The sequence below is a fragment of the Hemicordylus capensis genome, chromosome 3 (assembly GCF_027244095.1).
Source record: "Hemicordylus capensis ecotype Gifberg chromosome 3, rHemCap1.1.pri, whole genome shotgun sequence".
NCBI lineage: Eukaryota > Metazoa > Chordata > Lepidosauria > Squamata > Cordylidae > Hemicordylus > Hemicordylus capensis.
In genome coordinates, this window is record NC_069659.1 from 231,356,174 (window position 1) to 231,373,641 (window position 17,468).

Below are 17,468 nucleotides of genomic sequence, written 5' to 3' on the forward strand. Positions count from 1 at the left end.
ATTCTGAATGACTAGGAGTGTGGTGATTTATTTATTTATTTATTATATTTGCAAATATTATTTATAAATAATAATAATTATTATTTAAATATTATAAACAATTAAATTACATAATTTAATAATTTAAATTTGATTATTTAATTTGATTATTTTATTTAAATCATTTAATTATTTAAATTAAATAATTAAAATAACTAGATCAAATAATCAATTAAATAAAATAAATAATTAGATTAAATAAATATTATAGATATTATTTATAAATAATAATATGAATAATATTTATTTATTTATTTATAAATAAATACATAAATAAATAAAATATTTCCCAATGCAAACACTAATACTGCTGAGATGTTAACGTACTCCTAAGGATCACATATCCAAATTCACAACAGAGTCTGCTCATTTCAAGACAGCACATAATTCAGTTTCTAAACACATAGAGAGGGCACAATCTAGCCAAATATGTGTATTTTTAAATCCCACCGATTTAAGCTGGAAAGATATCAACATGTGTTTAACGGTTCTGTTGAAAACAGTGGGTTGTAAGAATGCTTAAGTTTAGCTGGATCATGTCAGCAGTGTTTAGGGCCTCTTCCCATCTTAAATGTCCAGTGACAATTGGATGTATACAATATTTGGCTACAAATATGAGAGATGCAGGTTTTGGGTGGTATATAAATATTTTAAGTAAAATATAAATAAATATACAAAATGCGTTTTTAATGGGGTGGCAGGTGAAGAACCTGTCTACTGCAAGAAAGAGACTGCATAGATGCCAGCAGGCAGAGAGCTCCTTTTTAATCTCATCTTTGTGTATTCCTGGAAAGGAACTCTGCAAAGGCTTCTACAAGCATGCTGTATCAGTAGCTTAGTATGTGGAGCAGGCAGACCATATAAAATAGTTCACAAAGCTGATTCATTTTGTTCCACCATCTTATTTTTTGGCAAGGAAGGTCTTGATGAGTCTGATCCTCTGTCCAAAGTTTATGATTTTATACTGTGTTTCAGGATGAAGAAACTTCAGTTCCACCCAGATACTGCTGCATTTTCTGGAGATGAATATGGATCAGGAAATGAAATTGAATCAGATCTTGGGTCAGGCATTGAAGATGATGTAGATGACCATAGTTTTTCTGTGCACCAACCAGATCGGGATCTGAACCTTAAATTGACAGATGAAGGTTTATTCCCACAAAAACCACTGCTGTGATTGACAACTATATTCTTCTTTCTTGCATGTGTTTATGAGATTATACTCGGGACAAAAATGTTACAACTATAAAGCCAACTATTAATGCCTTGTTATTTTTTAGCACTTCTCTTTGATACAGAAGTTATTTGTTGCAATCTGCATTTGTCATTTTTCTTGGCTTTTAACGGTGGCTCCTTCCTTCCTTCACCACCCAGGCACATCAGGAGACTGCTTCACAACTCTCCATTTGTACAGGGAGCTGGCCATGCCAAAAGTAGTGCAGGACCTGGTGTCATCCACTGCCTCCACCAGGGGTGTAGGGAGCTTGCCGGTGGCCTTTTCCCAATTTTTGCTGCACGCACTACCGTGTGAGAACCAGCCACACACCCTGTATCAATCTCAGATGCTGGGGACATGGTCCATGTCAGAAAGAGGGGCTCCGCAGCCCCTCTCCCACTCCTTCCCAGTTGGTGCTTGAAGCGATGCAGAGAAAGAAAGCACTCGGCTAGTACTTGAACAAAGTGCCAACTGGGAACCAAGGGCCATCTGGGTGCTTCTTTCTTTGTCTCGCTTGATGCAGAGAAATAAAGCACCCAGTCGGCGCTTGAATGAAGCACCAACTGGGAAGGAGAGGGGTTGTGCCTTGCATTCCCAGTTGGTAGCACTTTGTTAACCGGCTGTGTACAGGAGGAGGAGGAGGACAGGAGGGTGCAATGGTGACCACCAGTGTTCCCTCTAAGGTGTGCGCACATGTGCACACTCACAAGTTTTTGGATGTCCGCTCAGTTAATTTTAGATCCCACTCAGGTTGAATCAGGAAGGCCCATTCTGAATGCACATGCACACACATTGCTTTGATATTGCCGCCCAGAACAAAACTCATTCCGCACACAGATGAAAAAAATTAGAGAGAATGCTGGCGGCCACCCCAACCCTGCTGGCCCAGGGACATTTTTCCCCGTCCTTTGTCCAATGGTGACTGTGCCCCAACCTCCACTTTGGTGAACACCTTGAATGATGCCACCCCAGGCAGCTACCTAGTTTGAATGTATGGTAGAACCTAACAGTGATTTTCAATACAAGGAAGAAATAAGCATGTCTGAGATATTTGCATTAGTAAAAACAGAGACGATATTCCAAGTCACAAAATAGTTACACTAACACTTGGACCCTAACCCCTTTGGAATGTGTTATTTGCAGTCTGCATAACCACAGTGCTTTAATAGTCTAGTTTTCTTGTGCTGCTTCAGCTATATCCTCACTTGGCCTTGTGTTTGCAGATCTCCACATCTTGAATCCTTTGTTCTTCTTAAAGACAGACATAGAGCTTTTTTTTGCAGTGCTTTAAGCTAATGGGAGATCTTTCCCCTGATATCTGCGTTTATTCAACTGTATTTCTATTAAAATCCTGGTGCATCAAAGGACTTGTTTTGTTATTCCTTGAATACCAGACTGATACTCTTAGTATACTGCTAGAAGTGTCTTGTTAATATGCAGTTTGAACTATGATGCCTGTAAAAATATTAAAATCCAGGATACAATCAGTCAATTGTTGCCAAAAATCTCCAAGTCAGATAAATTAATAGCTGAATTTTTTTCAGGGATGTTTCATGTATAAAATGACTTGTATTAGTATAGTAGTGGGGCAGGTTAGATATTTTGTTGTTTTCTTTCAGTGCTAAGGAAGCAACAGTGCAAGATCTCCATTCACATTAGGGCAAAATAATGTAAAATAAATTGTAAAATGTATTTTACATTGATTATTTTATCAGTTTAAAATAAACGTTTTAGCAGAAGCATCCCAACACCCCCCCACCCCCCGCCACACACTCAAGTCTGAAGTTGGACTGGACCTGGACAAGATGCTAGGCTGTCTAGTAATGTCCTCATAATCAGTCTCCTGATGGTTTGTGTGTGTTATTTTGGGTGATCCTAAGCCTTTTTTGTGGTGACCCCAGTTCCTTACTCATATACACGTGTTGCCAATTATTTGCCTGTGGGCATCATGTTTGACAGTATTTGGGGTGTAAAGCTTTTAGCTCTGTATTCCTAAGTGTTGCTTGGAGGTGTCACATTAGTGATGTTTGAAATTGAAATCCTACAGATTTCAAACTGTTCTTTTACTTCCTTTTTGCAAGCACATTAATTTAAAATTATATTATTGTGCCCACAAATGGGCACAACTGCTTTTTGAGGGCCACCTGTACAGATTAAATAGTGGTTGTGCCCATTTGTGGGCCACCTCCTTGTATGCCAATTTAATTATTATTTTTTTTGGGGGGGGGTAGTTTAGATTATTTGTGGTTTTCTCCCCCACCATAGGTGTACAGTAGTTTAAATAGCCATTCTCCCTGCTTTTCAGCTGCTGTGTGGGGAGATTTAAATAAGTGGCATGAAAAGCACAGGATGCTCCATCAAGCCTCAGTCCGGCCTGGCACATTCAGTGTGATCTCTGCCACAGCATCTGTTGCAGGAACCTACTCATCAAGGAAGTCCTTGTCAGGGGCGTAACGAGGGTAGGGCAGGCAGGGCACGTGCCCTGGGTGCCATTGCAGGGGGGCACAAATGCCTGCCATGCCCCGCCCCTGCCCCAGCTGTGATCTGGAGAGGTGCCCCCCCTGCAATGAGCACTTGCCGCTTATTTCAGGCAGCATTCCGGAGAGGGAGAGAAAGGAAGAATATATGCTTTCAGGTAGGAAGCCCTGCCTGAAATGATGCCAAAGAGCTTGCTCAGGCTCTTCCAAGCTCGAGGCCATGCCCCCTTTGCATGTGATGTCAAAGTGGGTGTGGCCTCAAGCTCTGAAGAGCCTGAGCAAGCTCTTTGGAGTCATTTCAGGCAGGCTTGATGCCTGAAAGCATCTCTTCTTCATTTTTCTTCTTGCATCTTCTAGAATCCCTGCATAATTTTCTTTTAGAGGATCATGTTCTCTTCCCCCCCCCCCGCTTAAAGTTTAAGCTGACAACTCAGTCATTTGAATAGATCTGCCTTTTTTGAAAACCTTTTTAAAAACGGGGAGGGACAACGTTCCTAATACAAATCTCTCTAAAGACTTCCTGAAACCTTCCAGCATAATGGGAGCAATGGGTACAAGTTCAAGCTAAGATGGAATTAATGTTTTCCCCTTCTATATTAGATGCCCCACCCATTTGCAAGTTACGGAAACAGGCACTTAACCCTCCTGTCCCACCAATAAAGCCAAATTACTCTGAGGCACGTTGCTTTTGTGCTCGGACAGGAGTGCAATTTAAGTGCTTGCCATAGGTGCTATTTTCCGTAGATATGCCTCTGGTCCTTGTCCTCCTTCCAGTCTTTGTGTCTTCGTCTTGTCCTCAGCTTCTTCCACAGTCTTCTTCAGTTTCTTTCTTTGGATGGGTCTTCTTCAGTTCTCCCTATTAGTTCTTCTCTCTCTTCTAGTTTCTCACTCACCAACAATTCCAGCAAAAGTTCTACTGCTACTCTTGCTTACCCAGGTAACCTGCCCCAGCATTGTTCAATCTCTGGGCTACAAAATCCTGCAAGGAATCAGTGGCAACTCGGGCACAGAGTTTTGATGTATTTTTTTGCACAGAAAAATTGCCCTTCTGAATTTTTAAAACAGTGGGGCAGGGGAAGCAGCAGGAGTTTTTCTCCCTTCACCAGGAACATTTCCAGACTGCCAGCTTTAGTGCGGGAAGAAGTGGTCTAACATCAGAGGACTTAGGACGAGAGTAGTCAAAGTGGAAATAAATGGAAATAAATATTTTCAGGCATAATTCAGAGTAAACATGGGGCCATTTATATTCCTGTATATTATGGCTATGGTTGCTTAGGTTTTCCCCAAGCAGGGATTGTTCATACTGCATGTTCTCCCTGATATCTTTCTGGTCCATTTTTAGCCAATGGGGTTGCAGAGGTGGGGGGGGGAGCACCCCACCTCCTCCTTTTTCAAGTGTGCAAGTAGAGAAGGAGCAGGTATGTGCACATGTGTGGTGGAAGCTTTGCATTCTTTTAAACCTTTGCTATTAAAAAAACCTCATATAAGTTTGACTCACTTTAAAAAAATGCCATGGGTCTTCTGCAAGGCTGCCACAGGTCTCGCTAGGCAGCTACAAGGTTTTTAAACATAAGGGTCTATCACGCCTTTTCAGGGTAATGCCTTCTCCTGCCTAGTCAGGGTGTAGCTTTGGCCCGGTAGCCTCAGATTAATGGCTAGAGGCCTGGCCCTGCCCAAGTCCTTTCTTTGGCCTTTGTTTCTTTGGCCAAGCCTCCAGCCAAATCACAGAGCTGTTGCCAGGTCAAGCTCTCGTCGGCTTCTGGCCCCTCATCATCGGCAATCCAGCCCTTAAATAGCTCATGACAGGTGATGATTTCTTGTGAAATCTCAAAAGGCCCCGAGATCTTGCCCAGAAGTCTCACAAGACCTTCATGAGGTCTTGCAGGTCCTCTTCGAAGTCTCATGAGAGGACACAATCCAGCCGCATTTTGCCTCTGAATTCCCTGCAGGGCCAGGCATCGTTGGTTCAGACAGGCTAGCCCATGGGATCAGGGATTGTGGCATGGCTGTTGGACTCCTCCATGGGAGAGGAGCCACCCGATCCTTGTGGCCTCGAGCCCAACATCATTTGGTTCCAACACAAGGTCAATGGAAAATTAGAATATAATTATTACGCTGGCCATTGAGCTCTGAAACCAGGCACAGTTGTAGCACAGGATAGCGGAGTACAGGATACTCTGTATTACATGATTTTTTAAAAACAAAATTTACAGGGAGGGTATTTCACTTTTTTGTTTTTTATTTCCCCATTGATCTTGCACAAGATTGCAGTCGGCCACCAGGTGGCAGGGTTGCACAATATTGACTGAGAAATATTGTTTAAAAAGTGGAACAGAGGAAGACCCAGAATAAGATCTTTGAACATCTTCCTTCTCTTTCTAGTTTTTCATCAGGAATTCTCTTTCCCCCCTCCACCCCAACTGGATGATCATTACAGCCCTGAATTTAGCTGGTGACTGGACCATAACTCTACCTTCTATTTGGTCCTGAACAGTCTGCTTACTTACCCAATGACTGCTCAGTTTCAGCATTCTGCCCCATTTCCATTGGATAAAACTGAATCCTTAGAAACTGCATAATGTGCAGTGGGTAAACTACCTCATAATGAGGCACCTACTCACACAACTCTCATCTCCCTCTGTCAACTGAAAGCTCCTAACATTGTATTCCTGTCAGCTGACAGGCTTCTAGGCCTCACACAGAACTTAAAAAATAAAACCTCATTGTCAATAAATAAAGTAAACAAACTTAACACTATAAAGGCCATCATACTATGAATGCTCCACACTCCTAATTTCACACTGAAGTCTCCTAGCTGGGAAATTGCTCTGCCACTTGGCACTGAAAGCCAGGCTCCGTTCAGGGCAGACAAAAAGAAGCCCTCCTTGATATGATATGTAATTAACTTGTGGAACTCACTGATGTGGCAATGGCTACTGGCCTAGATGGCTTTGAAAGGGGATCAGATTGAGGAGGAAAGGGCCCAACAATGACAATCATGATGAATAAGGAGAACCTCCAAGTGCACAGGCTAAATCCCAAATGCTGGGGACAAGCAATGGGGAAGGCTGTTGCCTTCGTGGCCCACCTGTGGACCTCAAACAGGGCAAGTAAATAGGCATGTTTGGCCATTGTGGGAGGCAGGATGAACCTACTGTGGTATGATCCAGTAAGATGGTTCTTGTGTTCTCATGGGTTTGCCCCTAGTTTCCTACTCAAAATCAGTTATTCCAGGAGTTCTCAAACTTGGGTCTCTAGTTGTTTTGGGAGTATAACTGCCATCAGCAGCAGTCACAATGGCCAAATCCCATTGTGGCTGTGGATGATGGAAGCTGTAGTTCAGCAACATCTGGAGATCCACTTTGCCACTTTCAGTATCAGAGCCACTGTGCCAATCTCCATGCAGTGCTGCACCCTTCTCAGTGTTGAGGGGAGGCTTGAAGAGAAACGGAGCCCTGTTTTGCTCTAGCACTATCTCTGAAAGACTGCACAGAACACTTGGCACAGTGTAGTCCTTCCCAAAGCTTTTTCTGTAGACTGCTGTGGAGGAAGCACTAGGAAGGTCTTCATTTCCCAGCACACTGTGCATGCTTTCCAAGATAGTGCTCAAGCTTGAGAAGGCGATGTTTCCCATAAAGGAGCCCCCACCACACTGGGGAAAGCACACCAACACATGGTGAGAACAGTTGCCTCTGCAGAGTGCCAAGAGCACAGAATATTCAACTCTGGCTGAAGCTTTGCACAGACCTAACAAACAATTAATCAGGGCTCTGCATGTATGGTTGATAGGTGTTGCCACTGACTCCTGGATCTTGTAATGAAGATTAGATCATTGCTCTAAGCAGTTTACAAAATAAACCATTAAAATACCAATTAAAACAGTTAAAACCATTCTAAACCATTAAAATAGCCATCAAAATCAACCCAAATTGAACAGCACCACTGGTGAGAGGCCACCACTGGTGAGAGGTGCTACTGGCACAGTAGTCCCATTATAGTTAAGGTGAGGAGTTGTTTCAATATTCTACTATGGCCATAAAATGAAAACTTTCTGTTCAATCTACCTGATCATTTGCAGATGTCAAGTAGGTGATACCACACTCCAGATCTGATGTTAAATAGCTGAGAAATAGCATTTCAAAAATTGACCCTTGTTCTAGAAAAAAACCCTGCTTGCTCCATTTTGGGGGTATTGGATAACATATACTTTTAAAAATGTCTCTAACTGTTTTGAAAAATGCAGGTATATGCTGAAGCATAATCCTTTGTTGTTGTTTTGAAAATAATCAAGCCAAGATTTCCTGAAGTATTTCCTATAGCCTTTGAAGTCCCTATGACAACATGGAAAAATCAATTAAGGTTCTGAAGCCAGAGTTGGAAGGGACAATTCCTGGCATGTTCTACAGAGTGACTTCCTGGTTCTGAACACAGCAAACTGATTAAGAGGGTCTACAAACACTCCTGCAGCCTCATTTTTCCACTAGTAATTCCTGCCTTGGAACTAATCTTGGTACCCAGTTGATCTTTGCATGTTGCTGGGGTCCTTGTTATGTTCAGTGTTTACTTACCATGTTTGTTCTCTGTATTGGGTGCTGTTGCTGTGATTTATTGCTGCTGTGACCAGTTGAGTGGGGAACAGGGTTACACCCAGAGACCTGAAGAAAGACAAAACATGAGATGGATTAAACTGGGGCCATCTTATTAACTCCATCACAACTGCAACAAGGAAACAAGTAAGAAACCTAAACTAAGTACGGGCAACACCTCATTGCAGATCAAGCTTCCTAGTGACAGCTGTAATCCCACCAGGGTGAAACAGCCAGGCTTGGTGGTTGTCAGCAGCCCTCCCAGCTGCTGACTTACCCCTTACCACACAAGTACTGTGTCAGGGGAGGATTACCTGAGTTGCCACCCCGCAAGCCACAAAGCTTTGAGTGGGTGCAGATCCCCAGAGGAGATTCATTCCCACCAACCACCCTGAGCCACAAAACCCTGAGGGGCTGTTCCATGAAATCCCCCTTTCAACTGGAACAGATCACTTTCAATTGGATTGTGCGGCCATTGTCATGGTGGATGAGCAGACTGAGACTGAACCCTTTGGCCAGTTGGTTATGAAGTACAAGAGTACCTGAAACCAAATAGATGCAGAATTAAGTTTCACAATCTGAGGAATAATACGCTCTATTGCTTAGAATTTGTTATTGGGAAAGAAGAAGACTACAGACCATCATTGGAGAGTAAAGTAGTGCAGGCCATGCAGCTGATTCAAGTACAACATCAGAATATTTTGAATGCACTGCAAACCAGTGAGCAGAACCATTCAGCTGCCTTGACAATGGAGCAGATACTGCAAGAGTTTGGGGATGCTTTTCAGCATGAAGGACGCTTGGCAGGAAAGCTAAAACTTGTAGTAGGTCCCAGTGTAGAACCAGCACCATGTCTCCCGGAATTTTGGGCAGCCCCCGGATTTTGGCTCCTCCTCCCGGCTGCAAAATTCCACTCAGATTTACAAGGATCTCAAATCCGCCACCTGGTTTGCCCGGATTTTACTCTGGATCTGATGACATGGGAGGGCAGAGAAGGAGGAGAAAGAAAGAAAGGTTCTGTGGCTTTGCCTCCTGCCATTGGCTCCAGCTCTTTCTTGCTTTGCTCCATTGCTGTGGAGAGTGAGGCAAGGGAGAACCGGAGCCACCTTAAAAAAGCCAAAGCCACCTTAAAGGGTGCCCAAGAGCAGAGGCAGGCAAGCGCCTGAGAGGTTCTTTCCAGGAGTTATGTTTCCCTTGCAGCTACTCCTGGAGGGAGTGCCTTATGTCTGGATTGAGGCTAGCCCCGGACAGTCTTCTTGGAGGCTTAATTCCAGGAGGAACGAAGGAAGGAGAGAGGGTGAGAAGAAGGAAAGCATGGCGGGAGTTTCCTGCTCTTGAGGTTTCTTCCTGTGGGTATCTGAGAGTTGAACTGGGAGCAAGATTGTAAAAGAGAGTTCAATAAAAGGGGAGGGGGGAATCAAAACTCAAACCCATAGTGTAAAGAGGGTGGGATCATGGCCAGTTCCGGGGGTGGAGTGGGGAGACTCCTGGCAACATTACTTTGGTACCTAGTGAGCCCATTTTTTTCATGCTGCCAAGAGGGGGTTGGCCAAACCTGGTCTAAAAGCTTTGCTTTATCTTGTCTTCTGAACTACGTATTCGTCTATTAGACTCTTTCCCATCCAGGGATATAAAGGAATCCGTAGGTCAAAGGAGGCCACATTTTACTGCTATTGCACGAGTTGTATTAATGTTATTTTCAGTGACCATACGCATAACAATACCAGCATCCTGACATTTTCTTATAACATCAGGAACTTTGGGTCCCACAGGATCTTCAATACCTGCAATCAGAAGTGCACCTAGGTAATTTTGGAGCCTGGACCTAAAGGCCTTTTGAGCCCCGCCCCCCGGCCCTGCTGCAAGTTAAGCATCATCCCCCTACACACACACAGACAGACACACAGACACAGACACACACACACCATGACAAATGCAGTATTTGTAACACATGGTTTCTTTAGGGTACAAACAGAATCTGAACTCACAAGAATGTAAGAATATAAAAGATATATTTATGCAAATATGCATCAGCAGAAACATTTTAACATGCAACTTAACATATTCCTATCCCCATTCCCCGCTCTGTCTCTAAACCCCTGCTAACTTGGCAAAGAGGCACCTTTTAATGTGGTGATTCTCTTTATTTAGCAGGGGGAGAGTAACTGGCCCTATCCACCCCCAGCACAGTACCTCCAGTGACTGTTGCTGGTGTTTATCTGATGTTTCTTTTTTTATTGTGAGCCCTTTGAGGACAGGGATCCATCTTATTTATTATTTCTCTGTGTAAAACACCCTGAGCTATTTTTGGAAGGGCGGTATAGAAATTGAATGAATGAATGAATGAAGCAAGCAAGTAGAGGTCACGCTCGGCCACTAAGCGCAGGTGACAGTCAGACTTGGCTGGCTGGCACAGCATGGGCCGGTGGCACAGTGCAACGGCCGCACCACCTGGGAGAGGCTAAAGAGGATTTGGGGCCCCCCAGGGGGTGTGGAGGCCCTGGACTTTGGCCCGGACGTCCAGGGGTGAAAGTGCCTCTGATTGAGACTCCTCAGTTCTGCCGGTCTTGCTGGCCATGAGAGGAACAGAGATGCTCTCATTTCTGAAATGCTACCTTCTGGGTTCTGGGCTTCAATCTGCCTCCTATCAGCCTAAATTTGGCTTCCAGGACCTCCCGACTGCATTTCCCAACATCGTTGGTACCAATGTGCACCACAACAGCTAACTCCTCCCCAGCGCTGCCTAACAGCCTATTTAGATGCACAATAACATCTGCAGTCTTCGCACCAGGCAGGCAAGTCACCATGCAGTTTGCATGCGGGTCACAGATACATCTCTTTATACCCCTAATGATCGAATCATCCACAATTAGGAGGCTCCCACCCCCTGAAGGAGTATCCCCTGTGCAAGAGGATATGGTCTCATCATCCACGGAAGGGGTCCCTTCTAAGGGAACATTTCCCTTTTTCTCAGAATGATGTCCTCCTTCCCCGAGACCTTCATTCTCCCTGACAGCAGAGGAGCCATCAGCCTGGGAGTGGGATGCCTCTATCGCATCCCTGAAGGTTTCATCCATGTGCCTCTCTGACTCTCTGAGCTTCTCCAGATCCGCCACCTTGGTTTCAAGGGAACAAACTTGTTCCCTGAAGCCAGGAGCTCCTTGCACCGAGCACACACCCATGACTTCTGCTCACTGAGCAAACAGTCATCCATGCAGCACTCTGTGCAATGGAAGCCCCCTCCCCTGCTGGCTTTCTATCTTCATAATTGGTTTTGTGGGCTGTTTAGAGTATTTGGAGATGTTTGTTTGCAAATTAGGCCTCAGTTGTAGTTGTAAGCTCTTTGACTTAGCAGCTTTCTCATTCATGGGTGCTTTCCAGATTAAACCCTACAACAGTGTCACTACGGATCTGCTAAGTATGCTTCCGTACTTCCTGTGTTTTGATACCGCAGTCCCTGCACTGACAGCAAGGTGCTGTCATTTCTGATGCCTTCTTTCGGATTTTCTCTTTGCGTTATAGTGCTACAACATTGCATGTGTGTCGCAAAAAAGTAGCAGTTTTCCCCATTGTGAGAGTTTGAGGTTCTGGGGATAATTTTGAAATTGATCCTGCCAAGCTGAAGCAATTTATCCCTGTTGTAACGTGTAATCTGGGAAGCACCCAGCAGGCTTCCTCATTCCTGGCTTGGCATGATAACACCATGCACCCTAGGGGTGTAGGAAGTGTGTGATGGATAGGCAGGTACTTTTCTTGCCAGGAAATCTTCAGAGTGAGTGCTGCCAGCCAGCCAGCCATGTGGACTGCACACCTACCTGGTTAGGGTGGCCAGCCCTCCAGGATTGGCCTGGAGTCTCCAGGAATCAGCATCAATCTCCAGGTGACTACTGAAAGCAATCTTGGAGATGTTAATGGCTTGAAATTGTGAAAAATACTGGGAAAACATATTGCGGGGGAAACAATCTCCAGGAATAGCTTCAGTCACAGTTGGCAGCTCTCACTGTGGACCTGTGAGCTGTGTGGATGAGCAACAGTCAGCCTAGGTAGAAGCACTCCAAGGTTTTATCTGAATTGCACAAATGTGGAATGATATTTCCTGTCCCTTTTCAACTCACAGGAAACTAGAAGTGTGAAATAACTACAACAACAGAGCAGCTATCTACAAAGGGATACTGTGTAGTTGTTTTGATGTCAAGAAAACACTACAGAGCATTTGGGTACCTTGCAAAAGTGCAGCTAGGTAATTTGGGGCCCTAGACCTAATGAGTTTACGCGTCCCACCTCATAAGCATCCTTTTCTGTGTGTGTGTGTGTGTGTGTGTGTGTGTGTGTGTGTACACACACACACACACCATAAATCTACAGATCAAAGTGCATTTGGAGGAGGGGGGAAAGACTACACAACCTCCAAAGGATCCATACGTCTTCTTGATCGTTACCACAAATCCACAGATCTGGGCCAGAGTGAATCTGCCAAAAAGAAAAAAGAAAAAAGGACTACGTAAGCCTCAGTGCATTCACACAACTTCTTGACCATCTACAAACTAACTGGGACACAACACGTGTCTCTTGCTCCACAGTTCAAACACAAAACCAACTTGGTCATATAGTGCATTCATAAGGAAAATAAATTAAAACCGAAACACGTGCCCCTTGCTTCACAGTTCTCATGCAGACCTTTTGGATCACAAATCAACTTGAGTATAGTGCATTTGTAAAAAATAATAATGTTGTTTATTTATTCAGATGTAACTGTTAGTTACACTTTCACTAGGTGTGAAGTACTCTATGGATCGAGACCACTCTTTTTCTCAGCTTTACTGCAGTAAGGAAAAAAATAATTACAAATCATAGGATTGACCAATTTCCTTGAAATCAGATAAGCAGAATCTTGCCATCATGGGGTACATGTGTGCCCAATTTCAGAACTCTAAACCCAGCCATACTGGAAGTGTAAAGGGTTGGGCAAAATAGGAGGCATGTTGCACTTTTTAATGAAGGCAAAGGGCAGAATCCGTCACATGGGGACGGAATGATGGTCCAGGGTGGGGCTTCAGTTCCAGAAGTTTTTGTAAGTATCTACCATGAAACAACCCACTTACAGGACTTTTTTTGGGGGGGATTAAATTTAAAAAATCATTAAAAATCAACAGATTGACCAATCTGCTTCAAGATAAAAACAGTGTCCTGCTAACTTATCCTATATCTGTGCCCAATTTCAGAACTCTAGGCCAAGCCATTCTGGATATATAAAAGGGAAGTGAAATAGGAGTGATATTTAACATTTTTCCTGAAGGCAATGGGCAAATTCCTCCACATGGGGGTGGAATGATGGTCCAAGGGTGCGGGACTGCTAAGAACCTCAAAGGCAAGGGTGTAGGCCTGAGACATCTCTCAGCCCTTAATAGACAAGCCTTCCCTTCATTTGTGGCAGCCATTTACATTGCAGAAAGTAAACGGGTCTGCTTGGGAAAATTATTGGAATGGGAGCTAAACTTGTTCTCTGACTGTGGTGACGCATAACTATTAAGAGCTATGCCTGCGTCTCTCTGCATATACTTGACTTGGTATCTGCTTCTGGTCACACTAGAATGTGACATTATGTTGGGAACTAGCTCTTATATAGATGTTTTTGTGGAAGAAACAAAGCTTCACTCTTTAGTTGATTACCTTCAATCAGACTTTATTTTAGTACTAAAAGAATCACAGTTTAGCTGAACCGGGCCAAGTGCCAATAGCTGCCAAGCAGTTATTAGGCTCAAGGCCAAGATCAGAGTTCTCCAAGCATATTTATACAAGTCAGATTCTAGCAATACGTGCAAGCAGCTACTGACACACTGCACAAGTCTGACAAGCAATGAGAACCTTCATTGTTCTTGCAAATGTTACAATGATCAGCTTAGCTTTAGCTACTACTGAGCACCGTATGCTTAGAAGATCTCGACCCAGCTAATTTATAGCAGGAGTAGCAGGGGTGGAGCCACCATTGGGCGAACAAGTTCGAAGAACCCGGGCCGCCACCAATCAGGGGTCGCAAGTGTGGCCCAGGCACGCCCCCACATCTGAGGTCAGACACGGCGGGGAGTGTTATTTCGGTTCCAAACGGGGCTGCACTGCATTGGCAGCATGGATGGAGTGACTCTCCCTGACTTAAAGGCAGGGAGAGCCGCTCCTGGTCTTGCTGCCAATACAGCGGGGCAGCTCCTTCTGTGAGGGTGTGAGGCCCCATTTGGTAGGGAGAGCGCCCCATGCTGTGTTAGCAGCGTGGCCGGAACAGCTCTCCCTGCTTTTAAGGGCAGGGAGAGTCACTCTGTCCGCACTGCCAATGCAGTGCAGCCCCATTTGGAACCGACGTCACAGGCTTGCGACAAGCTCTCACAACTGCGCAGGTGTGCCTCGCAGTTCATTAGAGAGGCTGGCTGGGCTTACCCGCCCCACCCCCGGCAGCAGTCACCACTTTTTTTTTTAAAGGAAAGTTTGGCATGGCAGGGCAGGTGCAGGAGACCCCCAAAGTAGGTTTGGGGGGCCTCACACCAGAGGCAGTCCAGGAGCCAAAATGACCTAGATGTGCCCCGATACCAAGTCAGACCATTAGTCCATCTAGATCAGTATTGTCTACACAGAATGGCAGCAGTTTCACCAAAGTTGCAGGCAGGGGTCCCTCTCATCCCTATCTTGGAGATGCCAGGGAGGGAACTTAGAAACTAGATGTTCTTCGCAGAGCGGGCCCATCTCCTAAGGGGAATATCTTACAGCGCTCACATGCAGTCTCCCATTCAAATGCAACCATTCATCACCTTTTCCTGGGTCAGCTGAAGACCAATGTGACTGTGTATACAGGCGCTGTCTGATCTCAGTAGTTGTTATTAAACGTAAGAGCTGATTTAAGTCTTGCCAAGCTGGCCTATAGCATTGAATTACTACTTCTAATTGTTCCTTGGATTTTTATGATTGCTTCCTAATATCTCCTGGGGTCTATGGGGAATGTCCACTTATCAGCCTGCATTGAAGATTAGGGAGTTCAAACAATGGAAGTTGAAGGAAGTCTGAATCAGAGTTGAACTCATTCCTTCTTCGTTCCATTGCTGCTTGCTCCCTCTGTGCCCTGGTCCGAATGGGAGAATGGGTGTTTACCAGGTGCCCCAAAGGACTAGTACCTGAATTCTGGTAGGCTGGTGGTGGTTCTGTTGGATTCCCGGTCATGGTGTTTGTGGGGCGGTTTCATACGGTAGGTGTTAGGTGGACCTGGGGACATACGACCTGTTGTGATGGTGATGACAGGCCAACTGCCAGTGCTACTCTCACTGCCGCTGGTGGTTGTTCTGCCTGAGGAGGTAAACTAATTAGATGAAAGAGACAATGTGACTAAATGAACTAGAATAGGAATGCTCAAAAACTCACCCTCAATTTTATATGGTACACATATCTGAACAGAAATAACACACCAACTCTACGTAGTAAAATACATACAAATGTTGCAAAGGATCTTATACAACATATATAGTTCTCTATGACACTTAAATGTAATCAAAAGAGTTCTTATCTTTATAATCTTTATATATCTATATATAATCTTTATACATAATCTTTATATATATAGAGTGCTGGACCAGGACCAGGGAGACCCGAGTTCAAATCCCCATTCAGCCATGATACTAGCTGGGTGACTCTGGGCCAGTCACTTCTCTCTCAGCCTAACCTACTTCACAGGGTTGTTGTGAGGAGAAACTTAAGTATGTAGTACACCACTCTGGGCTCCTTGGAGGAAGAGCGGGATATAAATGTAATAATAATAATAATAATAATAATCCAGAGTTGGTGTATATAAAATTGGGGGTGAGTTTTTGAGCATTCCTATTTGAGTTCATTTAGTCATGTCGTCTTTTTCATCTATGTGGTTTATACACCACGTGGCTCCTGTTTAGTTAGTGAGACATTTATTTATTTATTTATTTATTACACTTTTATACTGCCCCACACTTGTGTCTGTGGGCAGTTCACAATGATAAAAAAGTTTAAAAACACATATAAAAACACACAAAAACAATTAAAAACTAACAATTTAAAAATCAATCACAGAATTAAAAACCTATACAATATTAAGAAGCTGAAAAAGCCTGAGTAAAAAGATGGGTTTTAAAAGTTTTTTAAAAATTGTCAGAGATGGGGAGAATCGTATCTCAATAGGGAGCGCATTCCATAGTCCCGGGGCAGCAACCGAGAAGGCCCGTCTCCGTATGGCCACCAGACAAACGGGCGGTAACCGGAGACGTACCTCCTCAGATTACCTCAGTGGGCAGTGGGGCTTGTAGTGAAGAAGACACTCTCTTAAATACCCATGGCCTAAGCCGTTTAGGGTTTAGGGCTTAACTAGCACTTTGTATTTTGCCTGGAAACCTTTTTGCCTGGCAGCCAGTGTAACTCCATCAGCAGAGGTGTAATGTGGTCTCTCCGAGATGACCCAGAGACTAACCTGGCTACCGCATTCTGAATCAACTGAAGTTTCCGGACTACGTACAAAGGCAGCCCCACGTAGAGCGCATTACAGAAGTCAAGTCTGGAGGTTACCAACAGATGTACCACTGTTCTGAGGTCACTGATCTCGAGAAACGGGCGCAGCTGGCGTATCAGCTGGAGCCAACAGAAAGCACCCCAGGCCACTGCCTCAACCTGAGAAACCAGGGAGAGGTGTGAATCTAGAAGTACTCCCAGACTGCGAAGGAGGAGATAAGCTGACAGAGTTGTTCTTTATTATACTCCTTGTGCGACAAATAAGCTCCCATGCTTCTTTAGCAAAGTTTGATTTCATGAGCTTCAGCTCACCTGATATACAGAACAACAGAGCAGTCCTTGCCACTGATTGAATTGGGCAGAGCCATTTAAAGCTGCCAAGGATATGGTATTCTCCGTTTCTTCCTTTTGCCTCTTTCAGGCTGCCTGACAAGGGACTCGCTTGCTGAGGGGAAGAGAGAAGAGACAAGATGAGTCAGGCACAGGCAGGGGACCTACCACCATCCAGCAACCATGTTTCACCTGAGGTGGCCCCTCCCCTCAGGGGAGTTAGAAGACGTATTTTACACGTAAAACCAGAAAATCTGTATTTTTCAGTTTGTCTTACAAAAATCTCGATCCTCAATATAATAGTTTTAA

General features: G+C 44.3%; 1 long non-coding RNA gene across 8 annotated transcripts in view; it reads right to left on the reverse strand.

The window, feature by feature from the left end:
- Positions 1-17,468, reverse strand: part of LOC128349396 (uncharacterized) — a 36,811-nt gene that overhangs the window by 18,903 nt on the left and 440 nt on the right. For 3 of the 8 annotated variants that reach the window (XR_008318798.1, XR_008318793.1, XR_008318792.1), the window contains exons 2-6: positions 17,142-17,274; positions 15,476-15,657; positions 12,724-12,788; positions 8,301-8,387; positions 9-1,168 (exon numbers count right to left, since the gene is read on the reverse strand). This is a non-coding gene — a long non-coding RNA (uncharacterized LOC128349396). Of the gene's footprint in view, positions 1-8; positions 2,711-8,300; positions 8,388-12,723; positions 12,789-15,475; positions 15,658-17,141; positions 17,275-17,468 lie in introns of those variants that run through there. The other 5 variants (XR_008318795.1, XR_008318799.1, XR_008318794.1 and 2 more) reach the window with 3 other exon arrangements.